Here is a 7,243-nt window from a genome sequence, read left to right on the forward strand (position 1 = left end):
TCTTCCATCTCCTTTACTCAGTTATTCTATGAAAAAGAAAATTAAATCAAAAACCTGTCCTTCAGTTCTGTCATTAATAAAATGCCAAAAAGACACATTATTTTAGACTTGCCTTTTATATTTTGTCTTTTATATTTTTGTCTTTTTCCCAAAAATATGTAATTACTATTTCCCCACTAATACTGGAGTTCAGGGTAAATAAAAGTAAAATTCCATTTCATGTTGAAAATGAAATTGTATTGTCACTTGGTTAGTCCAATAACAATATAATTGTAGGGGTACTTTCCTTAATGTTTTTAAGTCATTGACCATTTTCAGTATCTTCTCAGGGTTGTCTATAGTGTTAGGAGTCAATCAAGGCATCCATGGACTTAGGTTAAAAGTTGTTTTATCAGCATTCAAATAATTACATATTTTATAGTCAAATTTATATTTCCAAACTTTCCCCAATTGTATTTTCTTATCATCGTTAAATATTTAACATGAACTCTGAATAAAACAATGATTAAACAACTATTTTATCTTACTGCCTACCACAGTGAGTTATTTGATTCCTCATGTCTTGGTATCCTCATCTTTAAAACAGAATGAATATTTTGCTCTTATAAGATAAAATCAGATAATATATGGAAAACTGCTCTGAAATCAGTAAGGGTTACTGTTTCTTTAGAACCTAACCCAGTGCCTGACAAAGTAGGTGCTTATTAAATATTTGAGCAATGAATAGATGCTAATGAATAAATGATAATCATTTTTCTTCAAATTCTCTTTTGAGACAAATTATCACCACAAGAGCCTGTTTACCAATCTAGATCTTTCATTTGGAAGTGGTTTATTATCTTAGCTTGTTATATTAAAAGATGCTAGTGTATGTATAGTACTATGAATAAGTTTTTTAAATACTGAAGTAGCAATAGCTTGAATTTTCAGGTTAATAATTAATAATATCTTAATGTGTTATTATAAAAATACCTAGCAGAGACTCACAATAATCTCTGAATAAAAGCGGTTTCCCTTCTTCTTTCCTTTCTACTCTTCTTTAGAAAAAAATGCATTTTCGTGGAAGCATTGATCAGGATGGTCTTAACATACCGTGGTAAAATATCTCCAAACTCTCAGTCTCTTAAAGCAACTAAGAGTTATTTCTTGTTCATGATATATGTCCATCACAGATTTTTTAGGAGTTCTGATCCATATAATTATGCATGAGTCCAGGCTGATAAAGCAGGTATTATCACAGACATTTCCAGTTCTACCAGGGGGATATTGCTCTGGAGGGTATCAGACCAGCAACTAGATGCACCAGCTAGGAAGTGATGTATATCTCATCTATTCACAACTCATTGGCCAGAACTAGTCACATGGCCCCAGCCAATACAAGTGGCCTAAGAAGCACAATCTGACCATATCCCCTAAATACAGAGAACTAGAAATATTTACTAAAGCTGCACCAAGAACTACCATCGTAGAGGCAAAGAACACAATAGCTTTAGACAATCTCAAACTATCCATAACTCATTCAATCACTGAGAAATATTGCTTCAAGCAAAACAAAATCACCCCTATGTTTATTCTGAGAAGAAAGAGAAGCAAGAGATTGGGGAGACAAATGGTTAGGAAAAAGGGAGGGAGAAGATAGAAAAGAAAATAAACAGGGAAATTCAGTAAGAAAATTGAAGGTAAGGAAAGAGCAAATCAAAGAAAACAATTATTCCAGACTATTCATCATCTATGAAAAGGTATACCTAGCTATTAACATTTTTATAAATTCCAACTTCTTTTAGAAATTCCCAGAATTACTCGAATTCTTAGATTTTCTGTTTACTGTTTTCTATTCAAAAAGCAAAAGCAATAATTTTCTAAAGTTTAACCATTTTCAAAATAATATCACTGACATCATTTTGCTGGATAGCTACTAACATTTCCATTATATAAACACCAAAACCTGAAACCCTGAGAAGTTTAACAAGCTACTCACTGACGAGTGATTTATTGGTGAGGTGAGTCGTGGGTTGCAGAAGCGCAAATGAAAGAAGAGAAAGGAAGTAGAGTGAAAAGAAATAAAGGCAAGATAATGTAGTCCCCCCAAAATGATTCAAGAATGAGGAAGTCCTGACCCTTAAGTTGGTGTTATAAAGTGGCAGAGAGATTTTGGGTTGTAATTTCTCTGGGCTTTTTTAAAGGAACGGCTTCTTGCACTTCAGATGAAATTTTAGATAATGTCAAAGCCATAACAATAATCAGAGCAAGTTGTCAAAAGTGGTGAAGTATGAATCCAATTTTTCCAGGACTTGTTCAGAATACAGGGTACAGGAAAGCATGCCATGACAGAGCCACCTGTACCAGCACCCTGCTGAGGAGGCCCTGGAAGCCCGCTATTGAAGGGGGACTTCAACCTGTGGCCTGGGTCACTGCCAGGAGCAGCAGATGGCACTTGCTGGACACAGAGGCCCAATAGCTTGGGACACCTACTCGTTAAGAACAGTACAGCAGTGTTTGATTTTAGTACCTAGATCAGCTACTCTGGACAAGCCCAGGAAGCCCCAAATCAGGGAAAATAATATTATATTAGGTTCAGTAGAGTTTGCCCACAGCATAGAAGGTTCTCACTTTTCTGGAGTATGATTTATAAATCTGTATTATATTTTTGTACATCTACTTCTCCTAAAAAGATTTTCTTATGATCCTCAAATATTTAAGTATTTGAAGTAAAATATTATTTTGAAGATGAGATTTTCATTATTTGCTAGACAAAAACTTTTCCTGAGAAGTTTTTGGCAGCCAAGTCCATGACAAATATCAAAAGAACCAATTATTGCAGGGGGTTTTAAAAGTTGAAAATCTGGGGCAGTGGTGGGATAAAAATGGAGACAATTGTACTTGAACAACAATAAAAATATTTGAAAAAAAGAAAAAGAAAGCTAAATAGAAGCTATTTGCTAATATTACACCGTTTAAATGTCTATTAAAAACTATAAAAAGAAAAAGATTTTCAGAAATTGTATTGTGCTCTTCTTTCTTACAAGATGGTGGTAAAAAGCTAAAAAGAGTTGAAAGTCAAATGATGATTTTATGGGTTCACTACCTTCATATCGTGGTTGATGTGTTCTCACAGAATTTTAGGAGTGGGAGAGGGTGGAAAGAGTGTTCCTGCGATTCTCCCACAAGGAGAGTCTCTGTGAACATTTCCTCTTGAATTGTGTTACTCACTCAGCCCTGGGCAGAGCCCGGAAGTACTGGCTCTGCACGTGGAGGGGTGTTGCTGCTCCTTTTCTCCTCCTGACCCCTACCTGCTGCTCCTGCCTCAAGTTGGCAAAGATTGTACATGGCTGTCAGAGAATCATATTTTCTCCACCCACCTAGGGTGCCACCCACAGGCATGCCATATGCTACTGGGCCCCGGAGAGGCTCTCTGCGTAAACAACCGAACACACATTCTCTGAATATTCCATTGTCAAATTTTCGTGGCGCAGATCAACTTGGGGGGAGGGTTTCCCAATTCTCTGCTCACCCCCTTGCACTTGTACCAGAAAGGGAACAAGTGGGAGGGTGACAAAGATGTCAGTGTTGTATTCTGGCTAGTTTCCTCAAAACCATATCAAAAAGCAAAAGAGATGTTTTCATAGACACAGTACTGTGTAATAACTTTATATGGACCTGGGGCCCAAATTAAATTGGTGCTGGAGAATTGTTTTAGATGCTAAAATTTACCAGGATGTTGATACTCAGCATGTGACCCAGCAGCCAGAGCATCACCGGGGAGCATGTTAGAGAAGCAGACTCTAGAGCCCTAGCCCAGATTTTTGGAGCAGCAATCTTGTACTTTAGCAACAGCCCTAAGTGATGTATACACACATAAAAATTTGAGAAGCAATGCTCTGAGACATACTTATACCCTTTGGAATACATTGGACAATTGAAAGAACAAATGACTTGAAATCAAAAGATGGGCTCAAGAGCTTGGTGAGGGTGACAGTATAAATATAGATAGTCACAGGTAAGTTCCTCAGGTGAGAGAGAGAAAGAAAAAACAAAACAAAACAGAACAGAACAGCAGCACTGGGGTTTCGGGCGTATCACCAGGTCGTTCATTCTCAGACCAGTCCTGCCTATGCTGATCACAATTAAATTTTCTCAAAATTTAACACTTTGGTCCCAACTTAATTTAATTTACTTAACAAATGAAAAGTAGGTAAGAGTAGGTACTCTTACCTACTATGTTCCAGAGACAATGCTAACTACTTTACAAATATTAACTCATGTACCTTATAACAGACCCACAAGACTGATACAAGTATTATCCCCATTTTACAGAGGAGCGAACTGAGACCCAGAGAAGTTAAACAATTTTCCCTAGGCCGCACAGCCAGGGAATAGCAAAACCAGGATTCAAACTGTGGAGTCAGGTTAAGCCTGGATCTTAAACAGTAAGCTTAATTAGTTCTCAAATGGCAGAGAGAATTGCAACCTGAATCCAGATACTGAATTCATATTTTTTTGAAATCCCATGTTATATATTTAAAGCATGAGCCATGTTTTCTTTCTACTTCATCATATATTAGTATTTGCTTTAACAATTATTCTTTCATTTTCCCTTGGCTGGAAAAAAATTGAGGTTTATAGAATATAGCTTCATGTAACAAAGTTGGTGACCGTGCTCAGAGCACAGATTTTCTTTTGCTATTTTTAAAAGTTTTAATTTAAAAAGTATATTTTAAAATGAGTTTATTTTTTAATTAAATGATGTTTCCTTAGTTATCACTTCAAAACATCTGGTGTGCATCCTAACAAAGCTTATTTATACCATATATATTTATATATTTTATATATACAAAAGTAGAACAGTATTAAAAGTGATACTTTATTAAAGGTAATACTATTTTACAAATTCTTTTTAATTGTGTTTTTCCATGACCACTTATCCCCCTTATACCCTCTTCCACCTTAACCCACCCTCCTCTCCCACCCCTACAATCACCACACTGTTGTCCACATCCATGAATCCTTTTTGTTTTTTGCTCAGTAAAGCCCCTGCAGAGCTGTCAGCCTGCTGTCTGTCTATGAGTCTGTCTCTGTTTTGCTTGTTAGTTCAGTTTGTTCATTTAAATCCATATATGTGTGAAATCATATGGTATTTGTCTTTCTATGACTGGCTTATTTCACTTACCATAATGTTCTCCCGGTCCATCCGTGCCATCACAAAGGGTAAAATTTTCTTCTTTTTTGCAGTCCAGTAGTATTCCATTGTGTAAATGTCCCGTAGTTGTTTTATCCACTCATCTATTGATGGACACTTGGACTACTTCCAAATCTTGGCTATTGAAAATGATGCTACAATGAATAGAGGGGTGCTAATATTTTCTAAATTAGTGTTTTAGGTTTCTTTGGATAAATTCCCAGAAGTGGAACCAGTAGGTCAGAAGGCAGTTTCATTTTTAACATTTTGAATTATCCCCATACCACTTTCCATAGCAGCAGGAGCACTCCGTATTCCCACCAACCACACAAAAGGGTTCCCCTTTCCCCACACTCTCGCCAGTGCTTGTTGTTTGTTGATGTATTGATGATACCCACTCTGACCAGGGTGAGGTGATAACTCATTGTGGTTTTAATTTGCATTTCTATGATTATTAGTGACATTGAGCATCTGTTCATATGTCTATTGGCCATTTGTATGTCCTCCCTGGAGAAGTGTCTACTCAGGACCTTTGCCCATATTTTAATTGGATTGTGTGTTTTTTTTCTTTTTGTTGTTGAGGTTTATAAGTTCTTTATACATTTTTTATATTAATGCCTTGTCAGATATATGAGTGTATACGTTCTCCCGTTCAGCGCCTGGTCTTTTTATTTTGTTGATTTTTTTCTTGCTATGCAAAAGCTTTGTAGTTAGATATAGTCCCACTTATTTATTTTTTCTTTTGTTTCCCTTGCTTGTGGAGAAACATCAGAAAAAAAATATTGCTACAAGCAATGTCCAAGATTTTTTGCTTATGTTTTCTTCTAGGACTTTTATGGTTTCAAGTCTAACACTTAAGTCTTTAATGTACTTTGAATTTATTCTTGTGTGTGATGTAAGAAGGTGGTCTAGTTTCATTTTTCTGTACATATCTGTCTAATATTCCCAACACTATTTATTGAGTAAACTATCTTTAGCCCATTGTATGTTCTTGTTTATACAAAGGATTGTAAGAAATATCATGAACCACTATATGCCCACAAATTAGACAAGCTGGATGAAATGGATAAATTCCTAGAAACATAAAATCTTCCAAAACTAGATCAGGAAGAATCATAGAATCTGAATAGACAGATTACACCTAGTAAAATTGAAGCACTAATAAAAAAAACTCCCAACAAGCAGAACCCCTGGACCAGATGGCTTCACAGGTGAATTTTACCACACTTTCTAAGAAAAACTAACACCTCTTCTTCTCAAACTGTCAAAAAATTCAAGTGGAGGCAAGACTCCCAAGCTCATTTTACATGGCCAGCATGATTCTGCTTCCAAAACAAGATAAACACACTACAAAAAAAGAAAGAAAGAAAGTTATAGGCCAATATTCCTGATGAATATAGATGCTAATATCCTCAACAAAATATTAGCAAACCAAATATAGCAATGCACCAACAACATCATACACCATGATCAAGTGAGTTTTTTTCCAGGAATGCAAGGTTGGTACAACATTCACAAATCAATAAAAGTGATACGCCACAAAATAAAGGATAAAAACCACATGATTATATCAATAGATGCAGAAAGAGCATTTGATAAAATCCAGCACCCATGTATGATAAAAAAAAAACCTCTCAGCAAAGTGGGAATAGAGGGAACAAATTCACTGCCAGCATCATATCCAAAAGGCAAGAGCTACACTCGATCCTCCTAAGATTGGGAATAAGACAGGGACGTCCATTTTCACCTCTCTTATTCAGCATAGTACTGGAAGTCCTAGACACAGAAATAAGATAAGAAAAAGAAATAAAAGGCATCCAGATTGAAAGGAAGAAGTAAAACTGTCTATATTTGCAGATGACATGATACTATACATAGTGAGCCCTAAATATTCCACCAGGAAACTATTAGAACAGATAAGTGAATTCAGCAAAGTAGCAGGATGCAAAATTATTATCCAGAAATCAGCTGCATTTTTATATGACAACAATGAACTATCAGAAAGAGAAATTATAAAAACAATCCCATGCACAATTGCTTCAAAAAGAATAAAATACTCAAGAATAA

Source organism: Artibeus jamaicensis, unplaced genomic scaffold (genome assembly GCF_021234435.1).
Source record: "Artibeus jamaicensis isolate MK-2021 breed Jamaican fruit bat unplaced genomic scaffold, CSHL_Jam_final contig_452, whole genome shotgun sequence".
NCBI classification, from domain to species: Eukaryota; Metazoa; Chordata; class Mammalia; order Chiroptera; family Phyllostomidae; genus Artibeus; species Artibeus jamaicensis.